The sequence below is a fragment of the Lygodium microphyllum genome, chromosome 16 (assembly GCF_053477565.2).
Source record: "Lygodium microphyllum isolate KBCC chromosome 16, Lygodium_microphyllum_v1.1.10, whole genome shotgun sequence".
NCBI lineage: Eukaryota > Viridiplantae > Streptophyta > Polypodiopsida > Schizaeales > Lygodiaceae > Lygodium > Lygodium microphyllum.
In genome coordinates, this window is record NC_141150.1 from 32564087 (window position 1) to 32577702 (window position 13616).

A 13616-nucleotide genomic window follows, 5' to 3' on the forward strand; every position below is an offset into this window, starting at 1 on the left:
GCACTCCTATGGGTGCTACTTCGAGAGATACTACCCCTGTAGATACACCAAATGTATAGGGGTCTCTCAGTTATGCCCAGGAGCGCGGTCGTAGGGGCGAGAGATGACACATCTTAGACATACCATAAAGGGGTATGTATACCTTATAGATGACAGGACAAGAGCTGTGATCATGAATGATGAGGGAAGAAGGATAATGGCTCGTATGAGAGAGTTGTATCAATAGGTTTTTCAGCATAACGTCTTAGACCATTTAAAGAATATACTAGAGGGGAGAAAGGACTACATAGAGCATACTTGCATGAGGAGTTTCCAGTATCCACTGCGGCATATAGGTTTTTCACAGGCTAGATGATAGAGTACATGCATACGAACATGTTACACAAATGATCAGACGCACGCAAGGCACTCAAGAGTGGCACCTCAAAGCTCGAGTGGCTAGACGCAGATGACTGGCAGAGACTCAGGGAGGAGGCTACAAATTCTCCACGATGTTGGAGACAGTAGCGTGAGACAGCGAGGGCACAACTGGAGGCAGGAATGGTCCATCATCTTAGGAGTTGTAGCCACAGGACTTATTTGGAGGACTTTGTAAATTCTTATTTTGTTCTTCTTGCTTTTTTTTTGCAATATCACTTGTACTGAGAATCGTGTTTCTAACAATTGTATTTTATTTTCTTTGCAGTACTCCATTACAAACCAAAATCCCACCGGCCTAGAGACTCGATATGCAGAGAGACATGGTTTTACTGCATTGATCGATAGACTGTATGCACACTGCAGCCACATAAGTCATTTATATTTCTTGTTCGTAGTTACTAGTTTTATTAAAATGCATTCTGTATGGTGGATTGATGCGTAGTTTTTTTTTTTGCAAACTCTATTTAATGCTCCTTTATATCGAGACGAACTTTCGAATGGCGAGGATCTATAGTTTGTACTTGGATTCGTGGAACACACATCCTCTCATATTATTTATACAGACATCTTCTATGTACTATGTTATTATTATACTTTGTATCTTGCCATAATTCCATGAGTTTTCATTAGCAATATTGTATTTATTCTATGTATTAATCTTGTGGGTTCAAGTACATTTTACTTTCATTTTGATGACCATTGCAAACTTAACATGTAATCCATTTATAAAATATAAATACAATACATAGTGCAAGGTGTCCTCCTATAATTTTTTTTTCTATGTAACTATCGCTACTAGCGTTGCAAACTTACTGCACGCGTCACTATTAGCATCGCAAACCATCGGTATTGGCATCGATTTTGTGATGCCAACATCGACGCTAAAACCGATACCAATATCAATGGTTTCATAGAGATGCTAATATTGACACATTTAGCGACGACGGGAGCAATTTTTTTATGAATATTTTCGTCACTTTAAACGTCGGTATGAGGCCTGTATCTTGTAGCGACATTTTGAATACCCAATTGAAAAGGGCTTCCTTTCTACGAGTTACGACAATGGTTTGGGAGCTCTTACACTTCTTTTTGGATCAGCCATTTATCCAAGTAGCTAGGGATGTTATACTCATGTCAAATTGCCTACAACACTCCTACATATACATACCCTCATCATGTGCAACAATTGCTTTGGCCATGCTTGACTCCATCCAATATAGCTATCTCCTCTTGGTTATAGACTTGGCAATTGGAGTATTGGAGAGCTCAAATTCCTTCAAGGCTGCTGGTATGTCGAAGCCTCTAGTTGGCATGTCCTGGATAATGCTCACCTTTTTATGATGTTTGCCGGACTGAAGTTCAAAAGGACCTTTTGATTCCCCTCGGATCCTATACGTAGCGCACACGTTAAGTCGGTTGATCCCAACATGACGTCTAAATCTATATTGTCCTCTAGGGTGCAGCACATCAAGTCGCCTGCGCCAGAAGCACCTTGCTCCCATAGCACGGGCAGCCACGGCGACTCATCACTGGAATAACTCTCGAGTGTTGTCTGATCGACTATGTCACCCATCAACTCAACCCAAACTACGTGCGCTGCTCGAGGGCGGCCGTCACACTACTCATGGGCTCGAGGACCAAGTTCCAACCATGGGGCAGACCACACTCGAGTCCGTTGACTCGAGGGACAGAGCAGCACTCAAATCCAAGTCTATGGTAGCCCACCCTCCGAGCAGAATCGGCATTCGAGCGCTACTCCCTCTATTCACCGCTTACCTTTCCCCGTACCACAACTCTCGGATGATGAAGTGACTCGACGCACACTGGATACCTGATAGAACACGAGGCTTTCCTCTACTAGCGGGCATCGACAAAAGCAGAGAATTGACTCCTACCAGTTGGCGCTCGGCGACGCGCACTTCCCACCGGGAGGTAGCCACTCACACGCGTGGGTGAGCAGGAGTGCGACGCCAACCCACAACCTAAAACTGCATTTGATCCACCAACAGCAAGTTAGGGCCTACCCCGCAATGATGATCCCAGCACCAACAAGACTCAAGACTCTGATCGTGGCCTGACGTGCCGTGGCGTGAGGGACGGCAAGTCCTTCGAAGAGGCAAGGGTGGTGAAAAAGAGAGAAGAGACCGCGTTCCGGACTCTAGCAACACATGATGCTTGTCACCATGTAAGGCAGAGACTTGTTCCCCGAAAGGGGATGGGATCAACTGTCCAGGATTAGTATGCAAATTTCCAACCAAATCTGGTGACCCCGGCAATCAAAGCTCAATTAAAGTAACCATAGCCCCATCCGGCTCAGGAACGCCGCTCTGTTGCTGTCTATTGCCGAGGAGCGCCGCCCCCCAGGAACGTCGCCAAACCGCCCCGCCCAATCATGGAACGCCACCCTGCTGTGGTCTGTTTTGCTGATCAGGCGCACTGTCAAGGAGCCCGTCACCAATGTCAAATGAAAGCAGCTCTCTCTCTCTCTCTCTCTCTCTCTCTCTCTCTCTCTCTCTCTCTCTCCATGTGTTGATGCTGTCTCTATGTGATCCTGCGCTTCACAGCAATCAAACATTGGGGGAAGAGGGGACGGGATAGTGTAAGTTTTGGGTTCAAGTCGCAGGTTTTAGTTAGGTTGGATGGATACATGTAGAGGTGTCACGTTAATTCCTTCCTAAGAAAATACAGAATCCTTACAATTATCAAGACTAAAAGCCTATTGACCATATTCTATGTGTTGCCAAATCATGAGAAAGTATGGAGGGAAGTCCTAATAGGACGATCTTTCAAATATGCCACTAATTGCGATGTTGAGTTACAAGGCACAACGAATACACTTGACACTAGTAAGTGCCACAATAATCACATGTTTTAGCTTAGACAATCTTGTCGAGCCCCAAGGAAAGGACAAGAAACTAGTCCTTGAGTCAAATGGAAAGCATAGTAGGGAAAGCAAGAAAGTCCTCAAGGAGTTACTCAAAGAATAGGCAAAGAAGCGAAAACCACTTTGTGCTACTTCTTTGGTAGTAGTAGATAAGAAAGTGAGCATATCAGCCACTCCCAAGACCTTCACGACCAAACACTAAGAGACTCCACTAACATGGAGAAGATAGCCTAGAGCATACAATTGCAAACAACAATAGAGTGTTAGTATGAAGAAATGAGAGGTTCCTAAAACTCTCTTGCATAAGCGTATTACATGGAAAATCCATAGTTATGGTTGTCAAAACCACTTGTTAGACCACCTCCATTAACTATTGCTAAAGCTTCCTTGTTATCTTCACTTATGTATGATTGTACAATGTGTACATATATAAGGGGTGCTCGCCAAGCTATTGGCCCCAAGAAAGATATTAGTTGATGAGTACTCAAAAATACACAACATAAAAAGTCAAAAGAAACCCTGGGATCTTCCTAAGTACTTTACGAAGTTCAAGAAGGAAGATTGTGTCATCATGATGCTTGGTGCACAAAGATAGAGTGAATTAAATGAGCCTATCAAGGGACCAACAAGAGTTAAGGAGGTGAACCTCGCTAAAGAAGGAGATACACCAAGTCATGTATGTATTGTTAAGGACCTCATAGAGAATGTTTAGTGCAATCTCATCAACTATCAAAAGAAGTTCAATGACATGTTTTCCTAGAACTACACTAATTTCAAGGAAATCTCACCTTACATGTTGACACATATGATTCCAACCAACCCAAAAGCCAAGCCTATTAAACAATGACTTTATCCAATGAGTCCACATTATGGGCATCGTGCTTGAGAAGAGCTAGACAAGATCCTCAAAGCAAGATTAGTCCACACAATAGAGCATATATACTAGGTATTACCCATTATTATGGTACTAAAAAAGAATGGCAAAATTAGAATATATTATGCAAATTACAAATGTGAATGCAACAAGCAAGAGAGACCACTACCCTACACTAAACTCACAAGTGAGTATATGGCATACAAGGAGGCATATAGCTTCCTTGATGGATTTTCAAGTTATAATCAAGTGCAAATCTATTTAGATGATTGTGGGGCAAGATAGCCTTTATCACAAAATGAGAAGTGAACATGTACAAGGTCATGCCCTTTGGTCTAACACCTTCCAACACTCAATGTGCAAATTGTTAAAGATATTGTATCGCGAGCAATGATCAAGGATAAAACCCTCACACAACCCAAGACACACAAGAAAAAGGAGTGTTAGTATAGGTTTGTGGCATGGTACTAACCTTTGAGAGTCTTCAATTTGACTTTGTCAATCCAAAAAAACTATCTTTGAAATATTAGAGTACTCAACAATCTGAGCTTCTTCTCCTAACTTCACCACCTAGCTAAAAAAATCAGAATATACCAACTATAAACATGGAACCACATGGCCAAAAGAAGCTTTTACAAGTTGTTCCTGTCTAGTAGTTTTTGACTAACAATACACACCATCTCCTCAAAAGCGTGCATTGAAATAAGCATGTTATGCATATTTTAATGCCACTAACAAAAGAGGAAAAAAACTCTTCTAAGTGGGAAGCATAATAGAAACAATACCCTTGTCTTCTTCAAAACCAGAAATCAATCCTTGTAAAGTATAATTGCTTTCTCGCCATCATAAGCCAACACTTGTTACTATTCTTTCCACGGGTCTTCTCAAACTTGGCTTTGGCAAAACCAGTTGAAATAGATTGATTCCAGACTAGTTTGAAACTCCCGATGATGTTCCTTTTCCCATATGAAATGCCAAGTCCTTTCTACTTATTATGATCACCTTGCTTCAACTTCACTAAATTTTTGTCCCTTGGATCGTCTTGCTTCCTTGTTATGGTAGCGGGCTACCTATGGCTCAGAACGGACTGTATTTTCTTGTCTCCGAAGATAAGCACCACATTGAAAGTCCTTGTTATTTGCAAGCATGTAAACACTCTCTTTGTGGTATTTTGAAGAGAAAAATATCGCTAACGACAAGCAAAACTAGCAGCCTCTAAAAGAAAAATACTTATACTTTTGCTCGCTTGGTAGTAGTCACATAATGCTAATGATAAGAGAAGTCAAAGCTACTGGATCAGGAAGCTCGAATATCAACTTCGACAACCAGTGAGTCAAAAAATAGCTTTCTCAACCTAAGTAGTCCTGGGTAGACCATCGAGCAGCTGCCTCAATAACATGGATATATGAAATAACCTTCTCTCTCACAAAGTGGTAGTGCAGCTCAATGTGTTTTGTCCTAGCATGGAACATTGGATTCCTAGCTACCTGTATGTTGCTCACGTTATCACAATGAATGACAGATGGACCATCTCCCTGCACGTCTAAATCATCTAATAACTTTTGTAGCCATACCACCTCACATGATGCCATAGCAGCACCTCTATACTCAGCCTCTGTACTCGATAAAGAAATTGTGTGTTGCTTTTTGCTGCTCCATGTAACTGCTGCACTACTAAGGGAAAACATGAATCCACATTTAGATCTTCTGTCTGATATGCTACTAGCCCAATCTGCATCTATGTATCCAAAGACCTGTACATCCTTACCTGCCTCATAAAAAAGTCCATAATGTAAAGTGGACTTCACATACCTTAGTATACGTCTAACTGCATCCAAATGAGGCTTTCTAGGCATCTGCATAAACTGACTGACAAGGCCAACAGCATAGCTTAAGTATGGCCTTGTGATAGTCATGTAAATCAAACTCCCTACTATCCTCTTGAACATAGTAGGGTCTTCTATCACATCCCCAACATCGGCACTCAACTTCACATTTTGCTCCAATGGTACTGAAAGGGGCTTACATGCTGTCATACCATACTTGGATAACATATCCAAGCCATACTGCCTTTGGGATAGCCATATACCATCATAACATCTGATCACCTCAATACCAAGAAAGTATCTCAGCTCACCCAAATCTTTTATCTCAAACTTCTTCTTCAAGAAGTCCTTAACTTCAGTAATCCCATTGTCATTGTCACCCGTAATAATCAAGTCATCCACATAAATGACTATGATGACCAACCCTACATCTCCCTTTCTCACATAAAGTGAGTGATCAGCATCAGAAATACAAAATCCAATATTGACAAGATACTCTACAATCTTGTGAGACCATGCTCTAGGTGCTTGCTTCAACCCATAGAGCGCCTTCTTTAACCTGCACACATATGTGGGATGCTCTAAATCCTCATAACCTGCTGGCTGCTCCATATACACTTCTTCTTGCAATTCACCATGCAAGAAGGCATTCTTAACATCCATTTGCTGCAAACTCCAACCTTTGGCTGCTACCAAGACAATCACACATCTAACAGTTGCTGTCCTAGCAACTGGACTGAATGTCTCTTCATAATCTATACCATATGTTTGAGCATAGCCTTTTGCAACCAGCCTAGCTTTATACTTGCTAACTGAACCATCTACATTATGCTTGACTTTGTAAACCCATTTACAACCAATAGCTTTCTTACCCTTAGGTAAGAGTATCAAATCCCAAGTCTTATTGGCTTCTAATGCAGCCATCTCCTCATCCATTGCTACATCCCAATGAGCATGACCAACAGTATCCTCAAAACAAGCGGGCTCAACATCCTCAACTAGTTTCACCATATAAGCATAATGGTGAGCTGCATAACCTTCAAAACCAAATCTTTTGATAGGGTATATGACCCTGCTAGATCTGCATACCACTGGATCACTCAATGGATCCTTTACATTACTATGAGCTCTCTGTACACTTGGTGTCCTAACAGAAGGAATACCAAGCTCATCATCCAAGCTCTCCGAACCACTAGAATCTCCATCCAATCCCAAATGACTGGTAGATGCATCATTACTATCCAGCACTTTCTTCTTTTCTTTGTTCTTCCTTGCAACACTTATAGATCCACCTGAAGATGTGGGGCTACTCCTTAGTCTCCCAGACCAAGGGCTCACTGTAGGTGTAGTACCAGATGATGTTTCTGGTCCACTAAGACTCCATGATTCTTGTTTATATTTCTGCACATAGCTGTCCTGATCATTATCATCATCCGAAACATCACCAGCAGGTGTAAACCAACTTTCCATCTCATCAAACATAACATCCCTACTCACTCTGAACTCACCTGTGACAGGGTTATAACAGCGATACCCTTTCTGCTCTAAATGTTAGCTTTCAGGGATGCAGGTAGTGAGCAAGACACAGAGTGAAGCAACATGCTTCCTCTCTCCATTTTTCTGATTATTCATTCAACACACACTTTAGTGCATATACAACCTAAGGTCATAAAGACCATTCACACCAGAAGTAGAACCGACTTATTTAATGTACCTAACTGATCTAGCCAGACTAGCTGTTTCCAGCTCATGTTGGTCAAACACACATGAAAGAGCTTGATATTCTAACACTCCCCCTCAAGCTCAAGACAGCATATGTACTCCAAGCAGCTGTCTAAAACCACAGAACTTATCTTTACCCAAGGACTTGGTAAAGATATCTGCAACCCGTTCATCTGTCTTTACATGCATAAGATCAACTCGTCCTGCAAGAACCATCTCTCTGATGAAATGGTAGTGTACCTCTATGTGTTTCATCCTAGCATGATAGACTGGATTCATAGCCAGGAGTACACTACTCAGATTATGACATAATAACTTCACTGGAGCATCTACCTGTATGTCCAAATCAGCCATAAGCTTGAGCAGCCATGAAATCTCATATGCTGCCAATGCAGCACCCCTGTACTCTGCCTCAGTACTTGACAAAGCAACCGTAGGCTGCTTCTTGCTGCTCCAGCTAATCATGCCGCTACCAAATCCAAATGCATATCCACTCGTAGATCTACGGTCATATGAGCAACCTGCCCAATCTGCATCTGTGTATCGAGTCAATATCAAGGGCTTATCTCTGACATAGAACAACCCATACTCTACTGTGGACTTAACATATCTCATAATGCATCTAACTGCATCCAAGTGCGGCTTTCTAGGATTCTGCATAAACTGGCTTATGAGCCCTATAGCATAGCTCAAGTCAGGTCTAGTGATGGTCAAGTAAATCAAGCTGCCAACCATCTGCCTGTACATAGTCACATCCTCTACTTCAGCCCTAGTGTTCATGTCTAACTTGACATTCTGATCAAGAGGTGTATCCAACGGTTTGCATTCAACCATGCTATACTTCTTCAGCATCTCCATGGCATAGTGCTTTTGCATCAGCCATAACCCATTGTCAGCTGACCTCAATGCCCAAGAAATACTTCAGTTCTCCTAGGTCTTTCATGTCAAATTCAGATTTTAGTATCTTCATTACATGCTTATGCCCAAATCATCATCACCAGTGATTATCAAATCATCAACGTATATGACCAAGACTACCAAGCCACTGCTAGTCTTCTTTGTAAATAGGCTGTGATCAGCCCTGCCAACAGCAAAACCCAATCTCTGCAAGTAGTTACTGATCCTAGCATGCCAAGCTCTCGGAGCCTGCTTCAGCCCGTACAATGCCTTTTTCAGCCTGCATACATAATGTTGAAAATCAGGGTGAACATACCCTTCCGGTTGAACCATATAAACATCCTCTGCTAGGTCATCGTTAAGAAATGCATTCTTAACATCCATCTGCTGCAATTTCCAGCCTTTAGTAGCAGCCAAGGCAATCACAGTGCGAATGGTTGCCATCTTGGCAACAGGGCTGAATGTTTCCTTATAATCAAGTCCATATTCTTGGGCATACCCCTTTGCAACTAGCCTGGCTTTGTATCTCTCCACACTGCCATCTGACTTGCATTTGATTTTGTAGACCCATTTGCAGCCAATGGTTTTTTTCCCTTCAGGCAGTGGCACTCAATCCCATGTCTTATTTTCAGCCAAGGCATTCATTTCTTCATCCATGGCTACACACCAATTCTCATCTTTCACTGCTTCAGCATATGTACCTTGTTCTTTGACCTCCATCACTTTTGTCATGTAAGCATAATGCTTTGCGGAGTAGCCACTGTATGTCAACCTGTCAACAGGGTATCTAACCCTCTACGAGCATCTAAGTTGTGGTGCACTACTCGATTCCCCTCTCTCATGAGGCGGAATATACCTGCTCTGCCTTGTGCCAGGCGTATAGACAGTCGGAATACCAAGTTCGCTGTCTAAAGTATCACCAGACTCATAGCCAGAAGTCATTCTGGCATTTGTCATTATACCAGATGCATCCTCAATAACTTTCTCTTTTCCTTTGCTGTCCAAGTTATCATGTCTCCCCCTCACTGACATACTGGTGTCAGTGGACGGCGAGCTCCTCAATCTCCCTGTCCATGGGGATACTGTTTGACTACGAGGTCCTATGATAGCAGTGCTCTGCTGTAAATCAACTATAGAGGCATGAGTGGAAGGCATATCCGCTGGCAGTGCAACTGGTGATACATACCAAGAGCCCATCTCATCAAAGATAACATCCCTGCTTACCAAAGTCTCCCTGGTAGAGGGATCGTAGCATTTGTATGCCTTCTTCTCCTGCGAATATCCAATGAAAACACACTTATGCGCTTTGGGATCCAGCTTCTTCCTTTTCTCATCTGGAATATGCACATAAGCAAGACAGCCAAAGACTTTCATATGACTTACATCCGGCTTATAGCCATACAACTTCTCAAACGGTGTCATCTCATGAATACCTGCAGTGGGAGTCCTGTTCAGAATGTATACGGCTGTCATAATAGCCTCTGCCCAGTAGTAAAGCGGCATACGCTTTTCATTCATCATGGCCCTAGCAGCTTCCATCAGAACCCTATTCTTCCTTTCAGCTAGTCCGTTCTGTTGCGGAGTGTAGCTACAGGTGAGCTGCCTACGAATGCCATTTTCAGCCAAGAAATCATCAAATTCATTTGATACATACTCCCCACCACTATCAGATCTCAAGCAAGAGATGTAGCATTCAAACTCCTTCTCAACCTGTGCTTTAAATTGCTGAAAAACAACAAAGACCTCATCTTTTGTTTTCAATATGTAAAGCCAGGTATAGCGATTGTAGTTGTCAATGAAAGATATATAATATCTAGAACCTCCCATAGATACATTATGAGCTAGCCCCAAAACATCAGAGTGCACTAACTGCAATGGACGTGTACTCTGTCTTACATGCTTAACAAATGGCAATCGTGACTGCTTACCGAACCGGCAAGCCTCGCATACATGACCAATATCTGAATATTGGAACTTGGCAAACCTGTAACCAGATGTTTCGTTTGCATAATTTGCAGCCTTTGCAAATTGACATGCCCCACTCTCTTGTGCCATATTTCCAAATCCCTAACAGTGCCAGAACCATGGGCAAACATAGCTGAATTCAGCTCTGGCAAAGAAGCATCAAGAGTAAACATTCTGTCATTCCTGTGACCACGAGCTATCAACTTGCAACCATTGCCAAACTCTTCAATAAAGCAGCCATGCTTATTGAATCTAACCTACAAGTTCTGCTCCATCATCTGACCGACAGACAACAAGTTCTTCGTAATTGAAGGGACATGCAAGACATCATGCAAATTTTTCTTCCTGATCATGAACCACAAGAGGCACTTTGCCTTTATGTTCAATGCTATGCTGCGTGTCATCACCTGTGCATACATAGCCATGCTTTTCAGCCACCATATCAGTGAACCAATCACCGGGAGGGGTCATGTGGTTCGATGCCCCTGAATCAATGTACCACACTGCATCATCAGATGATTTTTCAACAGCCTTATCTTTGACATATTGCATGGCAAACAGTCTATCACCAGAGTCATCTGCCTTACTGGACGTAGCATAGTGTCCATGTTGTTTACCTTTCTGGTTTCCTTGCTTCTTCCAGCAGTCCTTTGCAATATGCCCATACTTTCCGCAGTAGTGAAAATCCTTATCCTTATTTGGATTGTCTGACTGATGCTGCTGCTGCCATGAGCCTCTACCACGGGAGTTAGATCTCCCCCTGCCTCGAAAATTTCCACCTCCTCTTGCATTTGATGACTGCTGATTGCTATTACCATAGGATGCATTCTGCTAGCCTCCTCTGCCATATCCATAGCCCCTACCACGGCTACCACGGCCACGCTGATTCGAGTAAAAGACTACATCCTTATTCTTTGAACTGCCTGACCCTGTAGCTAAGCCAAGCTTCACCTCTTCATGAATCAATAATGCAACCAACTCATTAAAGTCAGGCATTTCAGCCCGCACAGATAGTGAAGTGTCAAAAGACTTGTATTCAGGACCCAAGCCATTCAAAGTCACTGCAACCATATCTTCATCTTCAACCTGTGAACCAATAGATGCCAGCTGATCTGCTATGGTCTTAACCTCTGTGACATAATCTTGTATGGATCTGTTCTTCCTCTCCATGTTATTGAATTTCTGCTTCAATTGTATCTTCTTGGCACTTGTGGTTGTGCCATAGTATTTGACCAATATACTCCATGCATCTGCTGGGCTCTTACAGTTCATGATCTGCGTCACCATAGCATCCAAGATACATAATGACAGCCAATGTAAAACTCTGCGAGCTCTTTCCGTCCAAGCTCGATGCGCTCGTCTTTGATCAGCTGTAGGGTTCCTTTCTGGAACTTCAGGTTCAGCCTCAACACCTGTCACTAAGTCCCAGTATCCCTTGCCTATTAGAAAGTTCTCCATGCGGAACTTCCATATTGCATAATTCTTTCTATCAAGCTTTTCTTCCACAATCTGGGTTACATTATCAGTTCTATCAGCATTTGCCATGTTGTAGACCTTGCCTGACTACCTGCAAACCAATATCTTCTTAACAGTTCACTGGAACTGTTTATGATAGTTTTTTGCAATTAATTGCAGTAAAAAATAGGGTATTTCAGCCCATTGACAATCCAAAACAGCCCACAAACAAGTGGCTTAACCTGTGGGTAAAACAGTTAGTGTAAATGCTATGTATTTACTTCGGTTTGAATTCCTGCAACCTCACTGCCAGGATATGCAGTCTGAAAACTGTAATTCTTGAGTGACCAGCAGTGGTTTCAAGCCCAAAACTGAGTGGTATACATGTTATACATGTCCCAAACTTCCATAGATAGCTACTAGTACATGTGTCAAACCGTGCATAGGCATAGAACCACAAAACAGTATATAACCAGCATATATGAATGTCGTAAATACATTCCCAGATTTCAAATAGCCAATGCACTGGCAACAGGGATTAATTTCAGTCCCAAAAAACCATAAAACATTTGCATCACTTCCGTTTCCAATGCTCAAGCATTTAACAGTCCTCACCAAGTCTTCAAGTACCTGTGGGACTAACCAAATCAACTAGTTCTTCAGGAGTAACCAATTTGTGCTTTATGTCTGCAATTTTTTTTTCCAGTTTTCAGCCTGTCACAAGCTCTCAGATCAGGCCATTTCAAGCTCCAAGTTTATGTCAAAATACCCAAGAAATATGACATGTCTTCTACCAAGCATCAAGTGCTACATTCAAGCTCAATGTACATGCCAAAGAGCATCCAAAATGCACATCACAAGTGTATAATGTCCCTGTAACTTCAATGACAATTCAGCCCTGTGTATTCAGATCTATACACCTCTATTACAGCTCACACATGAGCTCCCACAAGAGCAATAGCAAAGTATACCCTTCAAGAATCTTCCTTGGTATGCATCCATGCTCTATGCCACTTGACAAGTGCTATTCACCTTGAATCTCAGCCAATGAGAGTAGCCTGTTCATAGGCACAGTCCACATAGACTGTTCAGAGTATATTCAGATCAGATTTCTGGTGATGATAATGAATGCCCACTTGTTGATGCTCAATGGAGCTTTGGTGAGTCTCCAGACAAGCCACACACTTGTTAATGCTCAATGGAGCCTTGGTGAGCAATCCATGTACTGAATCTCAGCCATGGAGTTCAGCCTGAAAACAGGCGCAAACACGCTCGCTGGCCTGACCTCTGCTGCTGCATGATTTGCTGATTATTATAATGATGAAGCACTCACTAGTGCTCAACCAATCCTTAGGAGACTCCTCAGCAAGCCAAAGCTCTTCCTTCAAGCAATGAGACTCCAATGCTTAACAATACATACCTCTGTGTGACCATTGATGAAAATGGCTGTTAGTCCTCTTCCTTTTCCAGCCCTTTAGGTCAATCTTCAAGTCTTCTTCTTGAGTGCATTCCACCAGTGAGCCCATTCATGGCTCTGATACCATGTTAGCTTTCAGGGATGCAACTAGCGAGC